The 11,858-nt window shown below is 37.7% G+C and overlaps 3 pseudogenes across 3 annotated transcripts; 1 reads left to right on the top strand and 2 right to left on the bottom strand.

Moving 5' to 3' along the window:
- Positions 1-1,319: 1,319 nt before the first annotated feature.
- Positions 1,320-2,308, top strand: LOC310722181 (trace amine-associated receptor 6 pseudogene; annotated as a pseudogene). Its single transcript has one exon. The product of its transcript is annotated as a trace amine-associated receptor 6 pseudogene (transcript).
- A 2,510-nt stretch (positions 2,309-4,818) lies between these two features.
- Positions 4,819-5,811, bottom strand: LOC310722305 (trace amine-associated receptor 6 pseudogene; annotated as a pseudogene). Its single transcript has one exon. The product of its transcript is annotated as a trace amine-associated receptor 6 pseudogene (transcript).
- A 3,949-nt stretch (positions 5,812-9,760) lies between these two features.
- On the bottom strand, positions 9,761-10,753 carry LOC310722303 (trace amine-associated receptor 13c pseudogene; annotated as a pseudogene). Its single transcript has one exon. The product of its transcript is annotated as a trace amine-associated receptor 13c pseudogene (transcript).
- Between the last annotated feature and the right edge of the window lie 1,105 nt (positions 10,754-11,858).

Below are 11,858 nucleotides of genomic sequence, written 5' to 3'. Positions count from 1 at the left end.
ATTAATGCTGAAATTAAGATATATCATGACCAACACTCTCTGAAATACTGTCAGCTCACGTTGTGCACACTTCCAGGTTTGGGAGTGTGTGTTTTGGTTGTGTTTGACCGGTGTTCTGACCTGCATGGACCAGTTTGGTAGTTTTTAGGATTATGGACTGTTTATCACGGATTGTGTTTTTGGCTCTGCCCTCTGTTACTCTATTTCCCAGTATTTGGAATTGTGGACTCAGCTTTTCCACTTTGGGTCTCATCAAAGATTTATACAAATAATCCAGTTTGCATCTTGCACTTGGGTCATACCAGTCTGCTTTCTGACAAATGCCCGAGTAAACAGTCATACAAACTACACAAAGCACCAAATTGATACTCCTCCAAGTACACTTGTGTGCAGCAGTGCATGCCATTTACATTTACATTTATATTAAACGCATGTAGCAGAAGCTCTTATCCAGAGCGACGTACAAAAGTGCTTTGAGTGCTAATGAATAAATCTACACTGTACACAAGATTACACACTTCATATAAATATAACTCTTAAATTCTACAAACTTGGAAAGTGCTAATTTAATTATTTCAGGAAGATGAAGGTCTTCAGTCGTCGCTTAAAGATAATTTAGGGACTCTGCTGTACGGACATCTAGGGGGAAGTTCATTCCACCACCTCGGTGCCAGAACAGAGAAGAGCCTTGAAGTGTACTTACCGCTCATTCTGAGAGAAGGTGGTACCAGTGGAGCAGTGCTGGAGGATCTCAGACAGCGTGGTGCAGTGCGAGATGTGATGAGATCTCTGATCTGTAAAATTACACCCTGTTTTTTCCAGTGGCATGAGTGCCTTGGACATCTGTGAACATTCTTTCATTCAGTCCTGAGACACATTCCCGTATTACACTATGATAGAGGACGTTCAGGTTATAAGAAGTAAGTATATTAGTGTTCTACACTATGTGTCCTGGACAATCGTCAGAGTTCCACGATCACTCACTCAGTTAAACCAATCATTATTCGTTATTTTATCATTATGTTGAAGCATAAAATGTAACAAAACTTTGATTTATTTTTTTATTTTTTTATTTATTTGATGAACATTTGTTTTCATTTCATGTCTTTTCTTACATTTATTAAAAACACGGAGTTGCCAAACAACATCTTAGGGTTTTGCGATCACATGTATAAAAGTGCCAATCAAACTTGGGGGTGGGGTCAAATTCTAAACTATAAATACATTACAGCTGACTCTAAATTTCATGCATTGGATTAAGAATTAGGATTTCAAAGTCTTTTTAATATCCTGTAGACTTCGATTTAATTGCTGTATTCATGAACGTGACGGAGTTGAATCTCTCGGATCTCTGTGAGCATTTCTCCTGTCCAGAGAGATCTGTATCTCCTGCAGTTTATATCTTACTGTACGTGTGTTCAGCTGCTGTGGTTCTTCTAACAGTGTGTGGAAATCTGCTCGTCATCATCTCTGTTCTTCACTTCAAGCAGCTTCACACACCGACCAACATGCTCGTGCTCTCTCTGGCCGTGTCGGATTTCCTCATTGGTGTTTTAGTGATGCCGTCTGTGTTCATCTGGACGATCGAGTCGTGCTGGATTTTAGGGAGAAGTTTCTGCATTTGTTTTTGGTTAATTAGCAGTTTAGTTTTGGCCTCATCCATCAATAATGTAACTCTGATCTCTGTGGATCGCTATGTCGCTCTTTCAAACCCATTTTTCTACACAAACACAATCTCTACAAGGATAATGTGCACTGTGGTTTCTTCTAACTGGTGTGTGTGTCTGGCATACAGCATAACATTTTATTATTTCAATATGAGCTTCATGAATTTTTTAATGTGTCCTGGAGAGTGTTTTGTTATTCTGAATGAGGTTTGGTCTGTAATTGATCTTGTATATTCATTTATATTTCCACTTTCTGTCATAATCATATTGTACAGTCGGGTTTTTCTGATCGCTAAGAAACACGCCACTGCTATCAGAGAGCTTAATAATCACACACGACCTCAAACACAGAAAATCACCTCCCACTCCATGAAATCTGAGAGAAAAGCAGCCAAAGTCCTGGCATTTTAGTGTCTGTGTTTCTGGCGTGTTTACTTCCGTATTTTATTTACAGTTTATTAGGTGACGTTATTGAACTACAGACAGAATCTGTTTCTAATTTTATAATTGTTGTATGCCTTAATTCCACGATTAATCCATTTATTTACGCTCTGTTTTATCCGTGGTTTAGGAGGTGCATTAAATTAATTATAACTCTGCAAATATTGAAAACAGACTCTGCATTAATCAACGTTCTTTGATTTAAAAAAAAAGCTTTATACCCTTTAATTATGTGACAAAATTTTATTGTATTGTTATTGTATAATAACAATCCCTAAATAATCCCTAAAACATCTGTAACAGATTGCAAATAAAATATATATATATATGAATGTATTACTATAAATATATTTGCATTATTTGTTTTGTTATTCTTTATCCAGAAAGTAATTTGACTTGTTACAGACACTAGAAATAAGAATGAAATCAAAATAAATAAAAACTTAATTGGTGGCTTAAAACATTATTTCTTATAAAATATATTTTAAATCAAAACAAAACAGCAGAATGCTAATCAAAAGTAAATGATATTAATATTTGATCTGTCAGATGATCTGTGTTTTGAAGGAAAGTCACGTATCATTTTTGCAAAATGTTTTGGAAGACACACTTGTCCTGAGCAGCAGAATGATCTCATTCCAGCTGAACACTTCAGATCTAAGGGTCTTGCTCAGGGCCCAACAGTGTCAGCTTGTGTTGTTGGGATTTGAACTCATGACTCACGTATAAGCAGAATTTAGAGGTTGCAGCAGAACCTGGACCAGTTGCAGCAGTAATGCAAGAACTGGACCCTGATATTTAACTAAAGAAAGAACAAAATTCTCATATTTCAAAACACAGGCAGATCTCAGGGACTGCAGGACCGTCATTAAGCAGGAACATACAGAATGTCAGTGTAGATGATACAATGGGGAGAAATAATTCATTAATTCCCTGCTGGTTTTGTAAATTTACCACCTTACCAAGAAATGAACAGTCTGGTATTTTTATGGGAGGTTTATTTTAACAGAGAAAGACAGAATATATATTTCAAAAAATCCATAAAAAATATAAAAGAAAGGTTATAAATTAATTTGTATTTGATCGAATGAAATAACTATTTGATTCCGTACCAAATTAGCAAAAATTCTGACTCCCACACACCCAATTTAGTCCTGTACCTTCAAGAAAGTTCTCCTAAAATCAACTCATTATGTGTATAAAAGACACCAGTCACAGAATCAACCTCTTCCATTCAAACCTCTCCACCACCATGGGACCAAAGAGCTGTCAGAGGATATCAGGGACTAGATTGTAGACCTGCACAAGGCTGGCTGATGCCAGGAGGTTCTCATCCAAGATTCTATAGTGCATGGCCCAGTTTATATGGTGAAGTCTTCCTGTACCATTAGCAGAGAAACAGCCCCAAAGCAGAAGGTTTCCTCCTCCATGTTTGACAGTTGGGATGCTGTTCTTCAGGTCATATTCAGCATTTATCTGCCTTCAAACTCGAGTTAAGCTCAATTTCAATCTCATTAGACCACATCACATTCTCCCAAGCATTCTTTAAATAATTCAGGGGTTCATTAGCAAACTTCAGACGGTCCTGTTCACATGCATTTTTGAACAGAAAGACCTCAGTGTGTTACCAATGGCTTTCTTGGTGACTGTGGTCCAGCTCCCTTGAGATCATTAACAAGCTCCTCCCGTGTAATTCTGGGCTGATCCTTACCGTTCTAAGACTCATCCATACCTCATGCCGTGAGATTTTGCATGAAGCTCCATATTGAGGGCGATTGACTTAGCTTGTACCATTTTTGAATGGTTACGCCAACAGTGGTCTCTTTCTCACCAAGCTTCTTACTGAAGCGCATTCCAGACGCGCATGTGCGGGTCTACAATCTTGTCCCTGATTCGCTTGTACACATACAGTAATGAGTTGATATTAGGAGTTATTTCTTAAAGGTACAGGACTAATTTGGGTGTGTGGTTGGTAATTCTTGGTTGGTAGGAGATCAAATACTTATTTCATTTAATCAAATACAAATACATTTTTTATATTATAATATTATTATTATATAACTATTTCCCCAACTGTACAATGGGGTACAAATCAGGCCACGATGGTCTGTGGGTGTAACCTGATTTATTAGGAAATGCTAGGTTAGTTTATATCAAGTGATGTAAGACACAAACTAACATACAAACACATAAAAGTAATTAACTGTGCTCATTTAGCCCCTAAATGGGTACTGATCTAGATAAGGTGAGGAGACCTGGGGTGCAATCAGCGTTCACTATCATCCCAAAGGTGTTCAGATGGGTTGAGTTCAGAGTTCTATAGCAAGCCACTGAAGATTTCTACTCCAACCCATGGAAAGCAGATCTTCATGAAGCTGGCCTTGTGCCCAGGGACATTGTCATGCTGGAACAGGTTTGGGTCTCCTAGTTCAAGTGAAAGGGAAAATGACATCCAAAGACGTCCTGTACAACTGTGGGCATCCAGACTGGCTAGAATTGTCAGTTATCCCATCTCTTAGGACAAATAGTGTATATATTTATCCCTTCAAGAGCCCCATGATGAACTCAATAATAGAACTAGAATTTATAGAGTAAAAAAACAGAACTTGAGATTGGAATTTGAGGTATTTTTTTTTTCAAAAGGTAATATTCATTTTAATTTCTAAAATACAAGACATTTAGGAATCATTAGAGGAGTAAAAAAAAAACCTCATGTAAGAACGTTGATTAATGCAGAATCTGTCTGGAGTATTTGCAGAGTTATAATTATTTTAATGCACCTCCTAAACCACGGATAAAACAGAGCGTAAATAACCGGATTAATGGTGGAATTTAAATAAAACAGGATAATTAATTTAAAAATAGTTTCTGCCTGTAGTTCAATAACGTCGCCTAACAAACTGTAAATAAAATACGGAAGTAAACACGCCAGAAACACAGACACTAAAATGCCGAGGACTTTGGCTGCTTTTCTCTCAGATTTCATGGAGTGGGAGGTGATTTTCTGTGTTTGAGGTCGTGTGTGATTATTAAGCTCTCTGATAGCAGTGGCGTGTTTCTTAGCGATCAGAAAAACCCGACTGTACAATATGATGATGACAGAAAGTGGAAATATAAATGTTATTATAAGATTAATTACATACCAAACCTCATTCATAATGTAAACACACTCTCCAGGACACAATGAAGAAGTGTGGAAGTTTCCATTGAAATAAAAGAACCCTAGAACATACACCAGACATATACACCAGTTAGCATAAATCACGATGCTCATGGTCCTCCTAGAGATTGTGTTTGTGTAGAGAAATGGGTTTGAGAGCGCCAAAAAGCGATCCACAGCGATCAGTGCAATATTATAGATGGATAGACTCAAGAAAACACCACCAATCAACAAAGAAAATGTGTAGAATCTTCTTCCAAACATCCAACATGACTCGATCGTCCAGATGAACATAAACGGCATTAGTAAAGCACCGATGAGGAAATCCGACAAAGCCAGTGAGAGCACGAGCATGTTGGTTGGTGTGTGAAGCTGCTTGAAGTGAAGAACAGAGATGATGACGAGCAGATTTCCACACACTGTTAGAAGAACCACAGCAGCTGAACACACGTACAGTAAGATATAAACTGCAGGAGATACAGATCTCTCTGGACAGGAGACATGCTCACAGCGATCCGAGAGATTCAACTCCATCACGTTCATGAACACGGCATTCTGTACTCTCAATATAAAATGCCAAAGTCAAACAAATTATGGTCCAAACAATTTTGGTGCTTTTATAGTTTGGAAAATGATCATGATCCTTTGTTTGAATAACAGCATTATGCATATGATATTTCTTTTAGGAGCAACAGACTACTGTTACTGTTACAGTTACTGGTATTTGAATTATAATGTTATTATGAAAATGTTTGCAACAAAGGTTCATTTAAGTATCAACACAAAACGTGTATAAGACATGTCATGTGAATAATAGGAAAATTTGGAGTATATGAGGGTCTCAAAATCCCATACTCATATGAAATAGTGGAAAAAAAAGCATTGCTGAAGAATTCACCTAGGATGGGTTGCCAGTGCTTCATATTCCAGTATAAACACTTATATACTCTTTGGACGCATGGTTAATTTCTTGATTGACTATAAAAATATTCAAACTGGTTAAACTGGTCAGTTTTTCAGAATTTCTCTAAAACTGTAATTGAAAATTTTTACTGAAAATCTTCTCAGAACTCCTTCAATTGTCTACAGAGTTTTAATATTTTATATTCTAGATGCTCTGACATTTATATTGTTTAGAAATGAATCCCACCCTCTTAAGTGTCACCCATATGAGGATGGGTTCCCCTTTGAGTCTGGTTCCTCTCAAGGTTTCTTCCTCATATCATCTAAGGGAGTTTTTCCTTGCCACTGTCGCCACGGCTACTCATCAGGGACAAACGCACACCATTCACCTTCACTGTTGTTTTCTGTAAAGCTGCTTTGAGACAATGTCTGTTGTGAAAAGCGCTATACAAATAAACTTGACTTGACTTGACTTAAGTTTGAATGACAGCATGATACATATGATGCAATACCATTTTTAGAAGCTACCTTTCAATGAAATAGTATGAGATATGTTTATTTGTGGATATGACTAAACAAATTTCAGAATAAATAAATAAATATTTGGGCTTCATGTGTTTGAGTTCCCAAACCTGCTCAATTTGGTGAAAACACTTATTCTTGGCTGGGGAGCATGTGGGGCTTTTGTTTTAGGGGAATTGTGAATAGTAGCCACTCATTTTAGGGGGTGAGATGACAAGGTGATGGGTGGAATTTTGAGCATATTTGGCCCATAGTAAGAACTGGGCCCAGGCCTCCATGTTGGTGGCACAGAAAGTATGCAGAAAGCATCTAATGGTTAAATCTCTCCACTTGCCCATTTACTTGTGGAACATGCAACTTTAACTGTAGATCCTGGTTCCTTACTATCTCATCTGGAATGATGAAGTAAAAGAAAACCATATGATTGAACAGAAGCTTGGCTATAGTAAAGGCTTTTTAGTAGTGAGCCACCAATTTTTCTCTCATTACAGGTAATGGGTGCGTTGAATGCCCAAGTGACCAGTGACAATGGTAGTGTGCTCTTATTTGACCAGGATGATCTCCAGGTCCAGGTTCAGCCTCTTTGTTTGGCTATCACAATAACACTTTGTTAGTCACAATGTCTTGTGGGATGCTAAAGATCTGGAAAATATGGTTACAAAGTAGCTCTACAGTTTCTTGGTTGAGCATAACTTGGGCAAGGCAATGAACTGACAGGCTTTAGAGAATCTGTCGAATATTACTAGGACAGTGGTGGTGCATTAGGATAGAGAAAGACAGTTCCTGGTTCAGGCAGTTCCTGGGTGGCAGGTCAAATGGAAAACATGAGACTGGACCTTATGCCTCTCACCACCAACTCAATCAACCATATGAGAGGGGCTACAACTTTGGCAGAGGTAATGATGGGTGTAACAGGCCACTGTATTATGGCATTTGAGATTCTTAAAGCCCGAGTGGTATGACAGCAGGAAATGGAAGTGATTAAAAAAGAGGGACGTTAGGCCTGCTGAATGTTTTTCAGGTACTTGTGGTCAGAGAGAACTTGAAAAGTTAATAGGAGGCACAGGGGTGCAGCTTGTTGTCAGGCCCATTCTGGGAGAGAGTTGCTTCTACTTCTACCTCAGAGGCATTGACCTCTACTAGAAAGAATGTGACACTATCAGGGATGGCCAAAATAGGGGCCAAGATGGCTTCACATTTAAGTTCCTCAAAGTTGCATTAATGGAGAAGATGGAGACTCTCTGTTGCAGTTTAAAAGCAATGACATTTATAGGAAGAAGCCAGAACCAGGGCAAAGACCATGAAGTTGCCCATGGCACTGGAGTCCACCAGAGTCTAAATTGTGTAATGAATGCCACTCCACACAAGCTTCATAGAGGTACAAACAAGGCCAGCTGTCAGGAAGGACTGAGAAACCCTTATCACCGCCCCAGCTGTGGCTGGCTCTGACAGAAGACCTTTGTCTATGCTCCCATTCTTGGACCCACATGTTTAGACAAGTGGCTATACCAATGAGGGCCTGAAGGGTGTCTGAAGGGTGTCTTTATTTTTTGGATGCAGCTCCACAACTTGCAAATCCTGGTAGTATTGACTATCAAGGACTGAAAAAATTGACTGTTCAAACCCTTTCAGTGTTTTCACTAAGCTGGATCTCTGCAGTGCCTACAACTTGGTGCATAACCCAAAAAAGGGCAAGTGGAAGACATTGTTTAGTTGATAAAAGCTTTTTTAAAAATTTGCTATTGATTTTTTAAATTAAGAAAATGTGTGTAATTCTCACACAGGCCTATAAAAAAAAAAGGCTAATATAAAGGTGATGATGAGAGTGCATCCCTAAGTATAGACATCCAGAACCATTTTTTTAAAACCCCATGTATTTAGATCTCATCATAAGTCAAGGCTCTTTCAGAAATCAATGCAAAACATCATGCTTACACATGTATGAGCTACTGTGAATTAAACTTAATACAATACATGATTTCGGTTCTGTGTTTATTGGCCAGTGCCTTTAAAATGAAGTGAACAGTGGTTATGAAACCTCTATGTGAGGGGCATTGAATACAGAGAGTTCCATAAGTATATGGACAGTGACATATAGTTTGTCATTTAGCCTCTGTAAAGCACCACAATGGATTTACTAGAACTTCTCACTGTTAGGTTTGTGTTTTTTGTGTTTTAGTTAATTGTGTCAACACAGTCTGCCAATGAGCCACATGTCATACATTAAAATATACAAAACAGGGCACATTAGGCCAGACTTTGGACACTCCCGACTAAAAGCAAATAGTCATTATAAAATCCAAGCAACAATTTATCCAGGAATCTTTAATTAAATAACTGTTTATCTTAAGTTAGACTGGGACCCTAAATTATATTTTACTCTGTGACTAATATGTAAAGCATCTGAAGTATTCTGATTTCAAGCATGATTCCTGTGAACTATGATTAAAAGTGATAGCAGTAAAACTAGGAAATAATAAAAAAGACCTAAAAACATGCAAAGTGTATTATTAATGTAGTGTCCGACCCTTTAACTGGTGAAACGCTCAGTGTCTTTATCTGCTCTTTAAATCTCTTTAAGATACAACTGAATACGTACAAGTCTTTGGAGTTCTTCATTTGCACACCTAAAGTGTGTCTTTGCACCTAAACGCTCATTTAAAAGAAAAAGGTTAATTTGCATTGAAAAATAAATATCGTTCTGCTATTGCTTTGTTATTATCTTCTAAAATGTCTCCAACAGACATGAAATATTCCGAGAGAAATAAACTGCAAGCCTTAAAATGAAAATAGTGGTTCATTAATATAAACTCAATTAGCATCAACATAACAGTTAAAATGATTAAATACATATAATAATCAATCTAATTTACTGTATAATGAAATTATCATTAGTTTAAGTTTGGCACTTACATGTTTATTTGTGATATTATGCTGCATAATACATAAGAGCAACTTAGATACGGTGTAATGCAATAAGTTACACTGCTGGTTAAATTACTTAAATAAGTTTAAATAATATGTAATATGAGATGCAATATTCATCAGGAGTAAACCAAACTGATATTTATGAAAGAATATTTATCAATGCAGAGTCCGGCTGGAGTATTTGCAGAGTTACAATTAATTTACTGCACTTCCTAAACCATGGGTAAAACAGAGCGTAAATAAATGGATTAAGAGTGGAATTAAGAAAAACCAAGATCATGACCCTACGAAATGTTCCTACTGGTAGCGTAATAAGATATCCTAATATACTGCAAAGGAAATACGGAAGTAAACACGCCAGAAACACAGACACTAAAATCCCGAGGACTTTGGCTGCTTTTCTCTCAGATTTCATGGAGTGGGAGGTGATTTTCTGTGTTTGAGGTCGTGTGTGATTATTAAGCTCTCTGATAGCAGTGGCGTGTTTCTTAGCGATCAGAAAAACACGACTGTACAATATGATTATGACAGAAAGTGGAAATATAAATGAGTATGCAAGATCTAGTGCAGACCAAAAATCTTTCACAAAGTAATAGCACTGTCCAGGACAAATAAAAAAATCTGTGAAGTTTCCGTTAAAATAATAAAATGTTACATTACATGCCACACACAAACACCAGTTTGCATAAACCACAGCACACATGGTCCTCCAAGAGATTTTGTCCGTGTAGACAAATGGGTTTGAGAGAGCCAAATAACGATCCACTGCGATCAGAGCAACAGTGTAGATGGACAGGCTCATGAGAACTCCAGCAATTAACCACACACAGGTGCACAGAACTCTCCCTAATATCCAACATGACTCGATCGTCCACATCAACAATGCAGGTAGCATTAATGCGCCAATAAAAAAATCCGACACGGCCAGAGAGAGAACCAGTGTGTTAGTCGGAGTGTGAAGCTGCTTGAAGTGAAGAACAGAGATGATGACGAGCAGATTTCCACACACTGTTAGAAGAACCACAGCAGCTCCACACACGTACAGTAAGATATAAACTGCAAGAGACACAGATCTCCCTGGACAGGAGAAATACGCACAGGGATCAGAGAGATTCAACTCCGTCACGTTCATGAATACAGTGTCTACTGAATCTAATAAAAACAGCTGGTCTGAAGCAGCAACTTACAGTTTTTATATTTTAGAAACCGATCACGCCCCAAATTTGACAAACATTTAAATTAAAGTATGATGTCATGCATGTTTGGAACAAATGGCTATTCCTATTTGCATATATTCATACATGGACAAAACATGTGATATTCTGGATGCATTGAATAAAAAAAAAAATGCTCAAGCCATAGGTTAATCATGATTTGACCCAGTCTAAGATTTGTGTGGATTGGAACATTGATGGACCGTCAATCGGTTTTACCTGATTGTATGTTGATTTTGCCTGCCACTGCACTGCTTCACAACAATTTGCGATTTTCTTTTATTTCCTGTTAAACTGAACTATTATTTATTGATACTACTCTACTGTGCAGATGTTGAGGCATACGATGAAATGCTTTTTTTTTTCTTCACTTCACAACAAACCAATTGACTGCATTTGCCTGCTTCCATATGTTGGGATTTTTTGTTATATTTGTTCAGGTGGAGAGACATGACGATTGAGCTAAGCCTTTTCATTTCTTAGAAGGGTCTTCTATGTGATTGTAAATACTATTACAACATGGCTGTCCAGGTATAAGCCGTTCCCAATGACCAAACTTTTGATTATTCCCGTTTCAAATTTCACATGCATGCACTTTAAATCTTCACTTAGATGACTTTGCAACGCAAACACTCTTTTTTTTGTGCATTTGTCTTCTACTAAGTTCTATACCTGCACATCTCACCAATCACCAACCCTGTGTTAATACAACTGTCAGAAGTGATTTCTTTTTTGGCAGAGATGCTCAATTTAATATCAGCCAATGACTTCATCAACCAAAAGATTATTAACTACCTTAAAGTTCAGACTCAATTCCCACAACATTACCTACATGTCTGCAATATTTGGATCTACTAGGAGGAAAACCCATAATCATGGTTCATAAGCCATGGATGCAGCTTCTCAACCCCTAAGTTCCATGGAAGGACAAGGAGATCACCCACTGATCTGCTCATTTAAATACTTTTAGTGCCTCCAGTCCCCCTCTAGCTCCTTGTGGCCTAGACTACTATGGTAAGTTCC

Source organism: Silurus aristotelis (genome assembly GCF_946808225.1).
Source record: "Silurus aristotelis genome assembly, chromosome: 28".
In the NCBI taxonomy this organism is placed as follows: domain Eukaryota; kingdom Metazoa; phylum Chordata; class Actinopteri; order Siluriformes; family Siluridae; genus Silurus; species Silurus aristotelis.
The sequence above is the reverse complement of the archived record's forward strand: the minus strand, read 5'-3'. Positions and strand labels throughout refer to the sequence as shown.